Here is a 14651-nt window from a genome sequence, read left to right as displayed (position 1 = left end):
AGGCGCTTTTTTTCCTTCCTCGCAGTAAAAAGAGAATACACAACAAGTAATTTGCGTGTCCGTGTACGACATCGATGAATGTGGGCACCAGCTCTATTAGGAACCGCTGAGCATGCTTCTCGTGTGGTTGAGCGTAAGCATCCCACAATAACAGCAGTTCAATCATCCACACATTGCGCGAAAGGATGAAAGAAAAATCAAGTGATGCACTGACACGTGCGCCGCCCCGTTTCTGTGCACGCTATTCGTGTGCTGCTTTCTCTCTTTGCGGACGCGAGTACTCGAATGCGGCTCATTCATGCGCATGATCGAAGGACACGAAAACCGAAAGGTTCCGTGCAGTCTTATTTCCCATAACCGAACAATCGTTGCGCAAGTTACGAAGTCCACATGCTCACCCGAAAGCTTTCCGCTCACCTTTCTTTCGTATCCAAAACGCAGTTTCGGGTGCGAATCGACCTCCGTGGGGCCTTTCGTTCGACAAGTGAATCGAGCAGACCCAAAAATGGAGACGCCGAAATGTCTTAAACTACACTGTTATGCTCTAATCGCAGGCCCGCAGCGCGAAAAGGCAAGACGCACGCTATCGCGCAGTTCACGACAGCAAAACAAATACCCACCCGAGCAAGCTTACTGGGAACGGTCTTTCATATGTAAAGCCACTATCCTACAGAGCCGTTTCCCAGGCGCCGCAGGAAAACTTGTGGAGCGAGCACACTCGACACACTCGACACACACGCACGCACGCACACACGCGCGGACACACACACACACACACGTGTCTTGTGTCTCCGTGAACGTCGATCGCAGGGCTCTTGTTGCATGAGCAGCTCCCTCGACAACTGGTTGCTGGTGCCGCCGACGACGGCACAGCGTCGCTCGGACGAATAGCCTTTGTACATCCCGCTCAGAAGACGCAGTAGCAACACGTCTCAACACACCGCAACATGCGAACACACACCGCAGGTTGCGCCGTTTTCTACCGTCTCCCGCAATCCTCGAGATGGGTGGCTTAAGAGCGAGCCGGATCTTTTGAGCCATTTTTTTTTTCATAAAGAACGAGCGAGCCATGGAGTGAGCCAGCCTATAGGGAATCTGGTCTACGCGTGACAACCCAGGAGCAGTCCAGCCCTTGCTCAGGTATGATTCTCAGTCCTATGAAAAGCGCTGCAAGCAGCACCACTTGGACACGCCGAGTGATTCAAGTCGGCCCACCAATGAGCTTAGAGAATTTTTTTTTCTTTTCTCGGTGTTAAAGGCATATGCGCCACTTATTTCTCTAATCAGCGGACATCAGAATGGCCAGTGACCACCTCCATCGGCTCGCAAGATACAAAAATCCATGAATTACTTTTTGAATTATTACGTTTTTGGGGACTCGAGAAATAGAGACAATCACCTAAAGCCAGTTCATTCGTTATATCTCCTCAAAAGGAAGGCCTACTTCGAGATATTGTTCCCTCAAAATGACGCCAAAAAACATACTGGTGTTCTATATCACACTGCTGCGAAATAACATGTGGCCACGATATCAACCTAAGTGCTAATTTATTTCCCGAGCCAATATTTCTGATCAGACGCTATAGCTTTATTGATATATATATATAAATATATATATATATATATATATATATATATATATATATATATATATATATATATATATATATATATATATATATATATATATATATATATATATATAGAGAGAGAGAGAGAGAGAGAGAGAGAGAGAGAGAGAGAGAGAGAGAGAGAGAGCTATAGCGCCTGATCAGGCATATTGGCTCGGGAACTAGATTAGCATTTAGGTTGATATCGAGGCCACATATTTTGCGGCAATACCATCTAGAACACCGGTATACTTGGCGTCATTTTGAGAGTGAAATATCTCGAACTAGGCCTTCCTTTTGAGGAGATTTAATTATCAGCGGGAGGTTAGGCTTAGTTGCGTGTCATGGGACCAAAGCGCGTTCCAACAGCCGACGAAATACCAGCCAGGAGGGAGGCAAAAGTTATATGTGCTAAGAAACGCGAATGCATACTTGCACACCAATAAATTATGTAAATCCGCCACACACGCTGGAATCTATGTGAACTTCACGCATAGACAACTCGTGCCCTCATTTCGCAAATATGTGCACCACCATAAGGGTGAAAATTGATAAACTTGAGCAAACCTCCTTAACGCGCGCGACGCTCTGTCTTTCTGACTGCAAATTTCCAACACGTTGTCGGCGCAGGGTGGGCGGTTTCGCGGTACCAACAAGAACACCAACAATAACCAAAGAACGCCATATTTAATACGCGACAGAAAAAAATCAAACGATAACAAAGAAGAAAAAGTCGTAGCCAGTTAGCAGTGCCGATGAAATTGTCACAGGATGCGGAAATACTTTTTTTTTTCGAGATGCATTGTCTCCGCGTGCACTCCGTGTTCTCCTCCTGGTGCGACTTGCAGGTTACTAAGAATGCGCCCCACGATGCCGTTAAACGTCATGCGGGAGAAGCCGCCCGGTTACCGGCACAAGTGTAGCGCCTGACTGGCAGATCTCCTGGACCGTTCAGCGTGGCTTCTGCTTCTACAACGTATGTAATATTTTTAATATCTGCTGTTCCTGCTTGCCTTTTGTAGGCGATCGTCTGTGGCTCGACGACGCGTCAGAGCAGGGAGCAACAGTCGGCTTCTAACGCCCGGCCAGTTCATGTCACTCAGGCACCGGCACCCGGTTTGCAGGCCTCCCGACCTTCTCGTCAACCGGGGTCACTGGCAAGTGCCTCGGGTCAACCGGCCGCACACGTGCCTTCTGCTCCGTCATAGGTATGCACAAGGCGGTGGGTACCCCCGACACAGCCGTTGCCGTGGCGGTGAGCTCGTTCAAGGAGCTGTGGTTGTTGATCAAAGCAGTTGCACTCAGCCGGCCTGTTGAGTAGCTTGAACAGATCTTGTCACGACGCTGCTGGACCCCGCGAGCACAGGCTGCTTCTGAGAGTTTCCGCCCTCTCTTCGAGCTCCGCGATTTGTGCGTCTCGCTTCGGTAACGCTGACACCAACTCGCCGAACCGCGGGACAGTGTGCCATCCCTGGTGAGGCGCCCCATCGCACGTTTGCTACAACGCCTGCGCGAATCGCATCTGACAACGAGGAAGTGAGGGCCCCACGCTCCGGCCGTCCTTATTGGGCACTTTGTTTGTCCTTCGCTTTGTACTGCCATGATGGGCTCGTAAGAAGTGCTACTCGACGACCTGGAGCCCGCGCAACGAGGTCTGCCATCACGTGTCGCGGTGTACTGACGTCCACGGTCCTTCGCGAAACCAGCCGGACATGGCCCGGTGGCAGGACCTTCCTGCACGAACGATGAGCAGCCACTTTCGTCGCGTTCGTCTTCGAGTTCGTGGTAATAGAGGAACGTGTACAGGTCCTTGTTCCGCCCGTCCAGGAAGGAAGTGAGCGTGCCTTCGGCAATCAGCTGAGCCTTGCGGGGGTCCCTCAGGCACTCCGACACGTCGTTCTCCTCGGACGGGCCGCTCTCCTGCGGGACAATTCGCACCTTTGTCGCGGCCGCGTCTGCCTCGGCGAGACCCTTCCGCTCTGGCATTTTATCGCCGACGGCTTCTTCCTTCCCATGTAAAGTCGGTTCCATCTGGACGACCTCCCCAGGTGCGCTCGCTTTGCATTCGTTCTTTGAATACTTGCCACGCTCCGATGATGAGCGCACATATTTGGTGTCACGTATCGTCGTCAGAGTCATCATCAGAAGCTCACCTTTCACAGAGTGCTGGGAAACGGGTGGGTCTGTCGGATTCCCGGCAAAGTCGCAGTGCAGACTGGCTTCGTCACCCGTCTGTAGCGTCGTGAGATGCTCGAAGATTTCTGGTAGCTTTGCTTGCTTGTTGGACGGTGCAGTGCTAGTACCGCTGCTCGGCGAACCTAACGACAGCTTCGACATGACCTTCTTCATCCAGTCGCGCTTCGGACCAACCACGGTTGACTTGCGTCGAAGCTGGCCAAGCCGCGACAGATAGGCGATAGCTCCGTAAGCGTTCCTTCTGGCAGCCAGATTCTGACGGCAGGTATGGAACGATTTCTCCGAGAGCAGAACGTGCAGTTCGTGCTCGGAGCGTGCACCTCCAGGTGCAGCCGGATGATGACGTCAGGCCGGATCGGCGCACGAGAGCGCTCACGCTTTGGCCTCCGATGACGCATCAGCTTTCTCTTCTTCCAGAGATGCAGGCACGCACTTCGTTGCTCCGTTCCGGCCGTCTATTCTACGTGCTGCTGGGAGTGCTAAGCCATGGCTAAGCTAGGACTCCTCCCTTACGCCTCGCCTTGTGCGAAACGACGCCCGCTGATCTATCTGTGAAAAAAATATCGAGCTAAACAAGGTAAAGAAGAAAAAAAAACAGATAAAGAAGACATCCGATCCGTGCCGGCTGGCCCGCGACTACGAGTGGTGCTTCCGTCGAAGTAGCGCAGTCTTCCCAGCGCCCCCTTTCCGGCCAGCGTTGAAGACGATGTGCGATGCCCCAACAAAAGATAATCGTGCCGTGATAACCGCAGCTAAGTTGCGAATTTCTTTCCCGCGTTAGCCGAACGCGTCTTCAGCAGCGGTGCGTAATGTGATGTCTGTGTGCCAGTGTAAGGTACAGGTGGCATCTCTGGCCGCGCTTTTGCGCGTCATTATGAGCACTTGTGAGGTACTGTACGCACTAGACATGAGCGCGCCGTCAATGCCAATACAGACTCGTGCAACGCAACACCACATGCAAATCACCACCGCACAGCAACATCAACTACCTACATCGGCTGTGTGAGCGGATAGACCAAGCGACAAGCAAGCACCAGCCGCCGGCGATTTGGCGACAAATTTTTAATTTCCAGGGGTGATAGAGCAAGCTACTCCATTAAATTACATGCCCAGAAAGAATGGCAACGGGCTGAACGTCATAAAAGGTCTAAAATACTAGCAAGGTCTAGAATATTAACCTGAAGCAAGGAAGCATGCCATATAGAAAGGCTGGCCCACGGGCAGGCAGCGGATCGGTGATTCGTAGACAAACAGCTTTCCGACGCAACAACGAATTCAAGTTCATTCGAACTTACCGTGCAATCCTTTGACAGGAGCCGGAGAATCCACAACGCTGCACGGTTGGACCTTGCAGCAGCAGCAAGGTCCGATGATGAAAACCCGGGACGATGCCACCGCTTCTCGCACATCCGAAACCACCACAGAAACCAGGCCTGCGTGCGCCTCACCGTGTTCTTCCGCGGGGTGGCGTCGTCGCGCAAGTTCCGAGCAAAAATTAAGTTCCATTGAAGTTTTAATATTGCATTGACGAAACAGATGTCAGATCCATTAATAAGATTCGGATATAAGACCCAAACCAGCACCCTCCTAGGATATAATATGGGCTTCCCGGCAATCGCAGACAATAATGGTACTGACCACATCGCTGACTCTAAACATAACTATACTTATCCTACCCGAAAATGGGATTCAATTGTGAAACGGGTTCGGAGACATTCAAGCCCGCTACAGGACCTGGCAGGTACGGCGTTCTTGCGGTTGCGGCCCGGTACGATGCTGCTGTGATTTTAAGGGTTTATTGACAGTGCAGCTATATTTTTGGTGTTTAATTTTTGAGGAACTAACTTTGCTTAACTAGTGAGCTGGTGGAGGTCGTTGTGATCCCTTCTACATGTTTGCCAAAGCGGGAAAGCGCACGGCGCACATACCATTTCCTCAGAAAAATTCCTTCAGAAGTTCAATGACCGGAGGAATTTAATGAGTGCGCATACAACGACGTATACCGTACAAGTCTGGCCGCCTGCAGCTATTTCGCGCTGTTTAAGGGGGTGTATTTTCGCTCTCGTCTTCCGAAATCCTGTGGCCACGCAACATTACCTTCCCAATATACCATACGCGCGAAGTGCGTTCTTCTTGATGGAAATTAAAACACACCAAAGTTTGTCCATAGTCCTGTCTATGAATTAATTAAATGGTCTTTCTTTTCTAGCCCTATCACGCTAAGTTGTTCTTTATAGCAGCATTGCGTACGTTCGTTATGCCTGGCGCCACGTCACAATGTTGTGCTTATCTATCAATCTGAGCTGTTGGCCCGAGGCGTGGCATATTGTGGCCGCGTACAACAATAGTCGTGCAAAAGTCAGCTTTCAAGATATCGCAAAAAAAGGTTCCTTGAAGACAACGGCATTCTCAGGCGTTATAAGCGCATGTAAAAAAAAATTATTGTTTTAAAGGCGTTGTTTACTTCTACTGTGGCTGCGTTTATGGCAAGTGACATTGAGGTTCGCATTGTTTCCTTGACCGTGCGTTGTTGCGCTATTGTTTTTGACTGCTATGCGATAACGCCGCTGTCCGTACACTACACGAAGATGATGATGACGAAAGAGGAAAGGTTTCTTTTTCGAAAGCCATAGTGGTGACATCAGAGGATGTAAGGAAAAAAAGGCGCTCAGGCAAGAATTGCATCCACTTCGCTATGTCGGCTATCACACCTTTTTTTTGTCTCCTCCGATCAAATGCAGCTTGAGAAGCCACGCCATTTCTATCTTTCCCTCTTTCTTCTTGTTTTCGAGATAGGAGAAGTGGGTTTGTAGGAGCTCGTTAGGTAGACACTAACCCCGAATCGAAAACTCTAGTGTGGTTTAGATTTTTTTGCATCCCCAGTGACGGCTGGCTATTTTTTTGGATCACCGATTCTAAGACTCTCGACTGAGATTCACAAAGCATGTCGTGGCTGTTAAACAAAGGCTTTGATACCCAAAGAATACCAAAGGTGTTATAGGGGCACATAAAGGTAATTCTGAAGCTATAGCTTAAATCGTTGACCTATTACTGAGCAGCATGCAATACGTCAGAGCGATTGAAAACAATAGCTTAGTGAGAAGGAGGAGGGGGAGAGAGTAGAAATATTTTCCATTAGGCTGCAGTCACCTGAAGCATTCACAGTGTAGTCGATGGAAGCCTCCGTCAAGGAGTGAGCGTAAATGGACTGAAATGAATAGAATTTATAACGTCAATGACTTTTGTGTAAGCAACCTGAACCTATCTTATCTTGCACTTTCTGACAAATAACACGGTTTTTTTTCTAAAAGGAAGGATTGCTTCCACCGTCAGTTTTTGCAGTCTTCTTCAAACTAGAAAGAATACCTGAGCAGTTTGTTGTTGCCGTTGTATATTACCAAGAATGCGCTACATCCTGTCTCAACATATTAAAAATGTTTTCTAAAACCTTCCATTTAACTCGGCTATTAGCCACTCCCTTTTTTTAGTTTGGGGCACTACAACTCTTACTAACATGAGGCAACTACATAATAAATTTATAAACGTGCTAATCCAGTACTTTTCCGGTTCTCCGGTTTTCCGGTTCCGGAACGTACTTTTCCAGTTCTCGTAATGCACAGGATTTTTCGAACCGTCAGCATAATTCCAGTCACAGTGCTACACAATAACATGCCGCTAAGAAAATACAAATTAGGGGTCAGGGATGGCAACTTATTTATTCCAGCGTTGGCGAATCTGAGACGTAAACACCATAAAGTCAACACTCGCACCGGCAGTGAATGGTTCATGTCATCACCCGGCACTAGCTATGGTCAGCAAACATTGTCATGTAATTTACCTTCTGCGCTTCTCTGTGCGCGATCTTTAGAAAAATAACAATGATGACAGTAATCATTTATCCCTCCTTGCTCTGTAATTATTATTTTTGTAAAGTGTGCTGGTCTATTAAACAGGGTGCATCACCTTACTTTAGCCAATGTTTAACCCTTTCGGCCCTGAATTTTTTTTATCGCACTGATATTTTTTCTACCATGTTATTTTGGTTCTTTGCCACATAAGAAACCGAAATTTATGAAAAAAACGTTTGTGTTTAGTCTCATGTAGTGTCTGGGATCATGTCCTCAAATGAGGACATGAGGGCCCAGTGGGTGTAGAAGAGACAAAAGTGGATCTTTTGTAACAGTTTATTTTCCATGTTACAAACATATTTCCTGCAGTAAAACTTGCTAATCTCGAGGCTGCAGTGTCGCATGCATATTTTGGTATGATATCTAAGCCAAAGAAGCAGACCCGTCAATGAAGGCTAACAGCTGCTGATTTCACGCGATGTGTGCGCGTGGAGCCAGACGCGCTGCTGGCACTTCTTCCTTGCTGACGTCAATTTTCCGTTATTTCGTTTGGTATCTCTATTTCCCAATACTTGAGCTACTGGCAATATGCCATTTTCCGTGATTGCTTCCAGTGTAAGCGCAGACGGGGCTATTTACCAACTCCCATTAGCAAGCGTAGAGAAATAGGTTTCCTTATTTCTTCTGCATTTGTTTGGACCGGTTTTCCTTCTTTGAACACAAAATACAAGTTTGTTAGCCAGCTCAACAAACACGTTCTTTGGCACGTAGCGCGAGAAATATTCGTACCGAATAGGCAGCTCGTCAAGGCAATGCTCATTTTCGTCAAAAACTCCCCTAAAATCAGCAGATGGTTTGTCAAAGGCTCTTCTGGACCATGACATTTCATTACACGGTTGCTCTTCATCTGATTATCCAGAAGTTTCCGACGAACCGAGGACGCAGTCATCGCTTCCTGTTTCTACAGGAATGAAGTCGTCAGCTTCGTCATATTCTTCATTCTCCCCAATGTCTGATAAATTTCCATCATTAAATTGGGCGAACATTTCATCTGCGTCTTCGAGCGGCACAAATCCAGACCTGCAGGCCCCAGTCGCTGAGTAGAAGTAGTGAGGTTTCATTCCGGCGCCTGAAAAATAAACAGAAGTCGCTTTACTTCAAGGCGCCACCCTAGCCCAACATGCGAGACGCGGCACCCACTCAGCCCTCGTGTACTCAAATGAGTACACACATTATTATGCATGTGGTGACTCAACTACGCATACGTGCGGGATGTTTTAAATAATTATATATTCTATAGGGAGTTCAAAACATTCTCCTAAATTCTCAAATCGCCAGTAATAGCGCCTCACAAGTAAAAAAAAAAGAAAACGCACTTACCTGGTTCAGCTTCGACGTTGTCGTCTTTCATCTTTGTTGTTTCTTGCCGGTGCTCTGGCAAACGTGAGCGCACGAGAACTGTTGTCCCTAGCGATGGAGATGCCTGCTTAGTTATTTGGGTTTCTGTTTTTGTTTCATTTTGCTGTTTATCGCGCAACCCACGGCTTTAATGTCTTGTCCTCATTTGAGGACACCAGGGCCGAAAGGGTTAAAAATATGCCGAACGACACTAGGAGAATGCGGCCAAGTGCATATTGTGGGATATTGTACCGAGCAAGTCGCACTTTTTTATTATTCAGCGTAATTACCTATTTAGTCAATTGACCAACTTCGCGAGTAATAAATTAAGGGCAAAACTTCGAATGAAACATTTGTATAGCGCTCTAGGCAACATCTATTTCAGCACTTTCTACCTTTCTACTTGTTCCCTGATCATTTCTTCCGTCCTAAAGACATCCCGCGAATTATGAAAAAAGTCGCAGTTTCAACCGAAAGTCGAAGCATCTATTCGCATGTTAAGTTAGTAGACTGCGATACGAACTAAGGATAGTAGATTTATCGGCCTTGTGAACTCGTTAACATTCGCTTAGTAACTCAATCAGCAAGAATGGTCTCACGCGCGCACAAGCAAGCATAAACACATGTCACTCGACGACCGAGAAAACCCGCCGTCAAAACACTGAAGGGAGGAAGCGCGGCAGCAGCAGCAAGCGAATTGACCTTCGTGCTGCCTCTACGCGAACTGCAAGAGGCGAAAGCATAGCGCACACGAAGCTATCAGCACTCAGTGCACTATGTCCCCATAGCAGATCACTTTCAAGATAGGGCGTGCGGCCGCCCCATACGCAGCAGTCGCCGGAGTAGAACCCCCTTCCCTCCCCACACACCAGTGCTCTGCGCGCGACGCAAGACGGCGCGCTTCCTCGCCGCTTTCCTTCCTTGTGCGCCCGAGATTGAGCCACCGTCGTGGGCTCACCCTCTCACGCTTTCACTCGCACATACAACATACGGCGCGCGGCGACGATGTTATGGTCCTCGTACTTTATACGGAACACCACGGCTATGGCGCCGGTAGGAATTCACCTGGAGTGTCCATACAATTGCTGTCACAATAGAAAAGCACGTAATCCGACCGTTAGAGCCCCGCGATTGCAGTGCTCTCAAAGGTGCCGCGTATGAACGAACTGCTGCCTCGCCTGCTTATCGCTATCATGAAGCACTGCAAGAGAAGCACACCGCTCGCGTAAATGACAGTGCCAAAGCGCAGCCCTGTCATTTCTTAAACAGCTATCCTGTATTCTCATAAATTCCCGCGAGTTCGCCGCATCAAATCTCGGCAGCGGAGTCCAGATTTCGATGGTGGTGAAGTGCAAAAACGCCCGTGTCCCGAGCATAGGGGGCACGTTAAAGATCCCCTGGTGGTCAGAATTAACCCCGAGTCCCCACTGCGGCGCGCCTCATAATGAACTCGTGTCTTTGGCGTGTAAAACCCCAGAGTTGTTTGATTCGATGTAAATTCCCACACCACGCGATGAATGCGCAATGCTCTATCCTGGCACGAGCTGAAGAGGTCATCGAGAAGCACAGGCTGGCAGCCTACGCAGCTTAGCCTCCCTGACCTCTCACCCCTTCGATTAACAAAATTGTCACTCACTCACTCACTCAATTGTATGGTCATGCGCAAGCACATCAGAGCTCACGCCCACACCACATGCCACTACGGGGCAATGCGAGTCAGCACTGTCGACAGACCAGCTAAGCCTGGTCGCCCCAGCAAGAAGGGCCGCCAAGGCCACGGGACTCCTCGACTGAGCGGATCACCTACTCCAAGGCGAAGGAGCTACACCCGCTGCCTTTGCTCGCGTGATGTCGTGGATAAAAGTGCATTCTCTCTCGTTCTGCAATGTGATGTAACCGTTTGGGCCCTAAAGTCTGGAACCCCGCGAGAAATAAATGTCTGCCGAACACAATTTGTTATTACCGGGACAAAAGTAGGATTGGGTTATCAGCCTTCTTTCATTGTCAGCGAGAGTTTAGTACTTGCTGCGGGTCATGCAACCACAGCGCGTTCTAACATCTGATAAAATACCGGCCAAGAGCAGGCGCTTCGCTGAGGAGGCCCGCAAAAGTTATACGTGCTGCGAAACACGAAGGTATACTCGCATACCAATGACTTATGTAAATCCACCACACATGTTCGAATCTACGTGAACTTCGCACATAGAAAAGTCGTGCCTTCACTTCACTAACCTATGCGTCAGCATAAGGGCGAACATTGATATATCAACTTTAGCACACCTGCTTCACTTAAGAACGAACACAAACGCGCGCGACGCTCTCTTCCTAACCGCAATTTCCAACACATTGCCGCAGCTACGTTCCCGGCTTCGCAGTACCAACAAGCACACCAACAATAACCGAACAACGCTACGTTTAATACGCGACAGAAAGAAATCAAACGAAAAGAAATAAGAAAAATCAAAGCCAGCTTGCAGTTGCCCTGAAGTAGTTGGCGGATGCCGAAATATCTTTTTTCGAGATGCGTTGTCTTCTCGTGCAGCCCATGTTCTTCTAATGATGCGACCGGCAGGCGGTGAAGAATCCGCACCAAGACGTCATTAAACGTCGTGCAGGAGAAGCCGCCTAGTTACCGGCGCAACTGGTCCGCCCGACTGGCGGATCTCCTGGTCCGTGTAGTCTGCCTTCTGCTTCTTCACCGTACGTTCTTTTTTTATATCTGCTGCTCCCACTTGCTTTTTATAGGCGATCGTCTGTGGCTAGACGACGCGTTAGCGCAGAGAGCAGCAGTACCGTTCCATCGCCCGGCCAGTTCATGTGGCTCAGGCACCGGCACCCGGATTGCCAACCTCCCGACCTTCTCGTCAACCGGGGCCACTGGCCGGTGCCTCGAGTAAGCGGGCTGCACGCGCGTCTTCTGCTCCGTCAGAGGTACGCGCAAGGTGATGGATACCTCTAACTCAGCCGTGGCCGTGGCGGGTACCTCGTTCACGGGTCTGTGGTTGTCCCTCACCGCAGTTGCACTCAGCCCGCCTGCTGAGCAGCTTGTATAGATCTTGTCACGATGCTCATGGACCTCGTGGGCGCAGGCTACTTCGGAGAGCTTCTGGCTTCTCTTTGAGCTCCGCGATTTGTGCGTCTCGCTTCGGTAACGCTGACACCAACTCGCCGAACCGCGCTGCAGTGTGGCATCCCTGGTGAGGCGCCTCCACGTCGTCGCACGTTTGCCGCACCGGCTGCGCGGCTTGCCTCTGACAGCGAGATGGTGAGGACTCGAGGTTCCGGTCGTCCTCAACGGACCCTTCATCTGTCCTTCAGTTTCTACTGCCGTGACGGACTCGTAAGAAGTGCTGCTCGACGATCTGGCGCGGGCGCAAGGAGGTCTGTCGCTGCGAGTCACGGCGTACTGACGTCCGCGGTCCTTCGCGAAACAAGCCGGACCTGACCCGGTGGCAGGTACTTCGTGGACGAAAGATGAGCAGCCGCGTTCGTCTACGAGGTCGTGGTAATATAGGAACAAGTGCAAGTCCACGTTCCGCCCGTCCAGAAAAGAAGTGAGCGTGCCTTCGACAATCAGCTGAGCCTTGCGTGGGCCCCGCAGGTACTCGAACAGGTCGCTCTCCTCGGACGGGCCGTTCTCCTGCGGGACTATTCGCACCTTCCTCGCGACCGCGTCTGCCTCGGCGAGACGCTTACTCTCTAGCTTTTCGTCGACGACGGCTTCTTCCTTCCCTGTAAAAGTCGTTTCCTCCTGGACGACCTCTCCAGACGCGTTCGATTCGCATTCGTTCTCTGAATGCTTCCCACGCTCTGATGATGAGCACACATGTCGCGTGTCACGTGTAGTCGTCATGAGAGTCATCAGAAGTTCACCTTTCACACAACGCTGGGAAACTCGTAGCTCTGTCGGGTTCCCGGCAACGTCGCAGTGCCGGTCCGTTTCGTCACCCGTCTGTAGCGTCGCGAGATGCTGAAGGATTTCTGGTAGCTTTGCTCGCTTGATGGACGGCGAGCTGCTGGGACCGCTGCTCGGCGAACAGAACGACAGCTTCGACTTCTTCATCCAGTCGCGCTTCGAAGCAACCATGGTGGACTTGTGTCGAAGCTGGCCACGCTGCGACAGGTAGTCGATGGCTCCGGGAGCGTTCCTTCTGGCAGCCAGCTTCCGACGGCAGGTATGGAACGATTTCTCCGCGAGCAGAACGTGCAGTTCGTGCTCGGAGCGTTCGTCTCCAGGTGCAGGCAGATATTGACGTCAGGCCGCATGGGCGCACGAGAGCGCGCACGCTCTGGCCTCCGATGACCGCCTCAGCTTTCTCTTCTTCCAGAGATGCCGGCACGGTCTTCGATGCTCCGTTCCGGCCGTTTCCTTTACGTGCTCCTGGGAGTGCCAAGGTTAAATTTCACCGATACGGCTAACGAATTCTGGCTTATCTCCAGCCTGGAAAGATAACGCTCCCATCAGCATGGAGGAGGGATAGAGAGAGAGAGGATAAAGTGATCCTCCCAGCTCCACTAGAAAGAGAGAGAGGGAGGGAAACTCTATATTTGAAATCAATCATGGAGCTGGTGGACGCCCTCGGTCCACGGCTTCCCTGGTACAATTCCTCAATGCCACTCCACCTGGTACTCCAGTACCGGTAAGGAGGTGGCTCGTGTCAGCCACGCAGCCAATGGGGTAGAGGGTATGGCGGGGAGACAAGAAAAGAGAGGGAGAAGGAGCATGTAGTTGGCAGTGCCACATATTGTGCTGGGAGTCCGAGTAACCTTCACAACCAGGCCGAATAGGTAGGGGTTCATTTGCTTTAGCAGCGCGCCGTCTACCGTATTACCCTATTAATCGAACCGTATTAAGTCACGAAAAACACGTGTTCCCTTCGCCTGCTCAGACTACCACACATCTTCGTTTTTTTTTTTTTTGTGCGTGTGTGAAAGACTGCCCGGGTCTGGAATGACTTCTTCCGTCAACGCCGTGCACAAATGCCATCCACATTAATTCAAGGCTGCCGTAGAACCCACACTTCACTGAAGTAATTACCCGTCCCTCATGTAATACCCACACCGGGGCCTTTGATACGGTAATAAATAAAAAAATAAGTAAATAAATAACGCTCCTGGGAAATTCGAATTGCAAGGGACCACGCACGGATGTTCCAAACCATCACTCTTTAGGTGAATTTGCGCGCTTACAAGTCCAGAAAGTGACGTCGTTTTAGCGCTCACAGGCCCTGAAACAAGGAAGGGCACAATGCACGAAGTTGTGTGTCATGTGCTCCTTTTTATGCCCGTATGTTTAGCCTCTGAAACAATATCAATGTGACTAGCCAACCACCACCACGCACCAGACAAAGTGATAAATTGACCATTTAGATTTCTACAGCGAGCATCGAAACGAAGCTCACGTTATGCGTCGACGCGCTGCGGAAAGCACTCACTTGCTTGTCAGCAGCTCACAGCTTGACTTTTCGTCATCTATGGTCTCGACTGCCTTTCCCTCTTGTCCGGAGCTGCCGTCAGAGGACGCACCACGAGCATTCCAGCCGTTCAAGAAACAAAACAATCTTGACCGTTGATTATGCGATCGTTCGGTCGGTAGGTG

General features: G+C 50.0%; 1 long non-coding RNA gene across 2 annotated transcripts in view; it reads right to left on the bottom strand.

The window, feature by feature from the left end:
- LOC139048518 (uncharacterized) overlaps window positions 1–14651 on the bottom strand; it is a 23330-nt gene extending 8679 nt beyond the window's left edge. Inside the window, exon 1 of one of the 2 annotated variants that reach the window (XR_011507746.1) lies at window positions 14488–14651. This is a non-coding gene — a long non-coding RNA (uncharacterized lncRNA). Of the gene's footprint in view, window positions 1–5101; window positions 5243–14487 lie in introns of those variants that run through there. The other variant, XR_011507747.1, reaches the window with a different exon arrangement.

The sequence above is a fragment of the Dermacentor albipictus genome, chromosome 8, assembly GCF_038994185.2.
Source record: "Dermacentor albipictus isolate Rhodes 1998 colony chromosome 8, USDA_Dalb.pri_finalv2, whole genome shotgun sequence".
NCBI classification, from domain to species: domain Eukaryota; kingdom Metazoa; phylum Arthropoda; class Arachnida; order Ixodida; family Ixodidae; genus Dermacentor; species Dermacentor albipictus.
The sequence above is the reverse complement of the archived record's forward strand: the minus strand, read 5'-3'. Positions and strand labels throughout refer to the sequence as shown.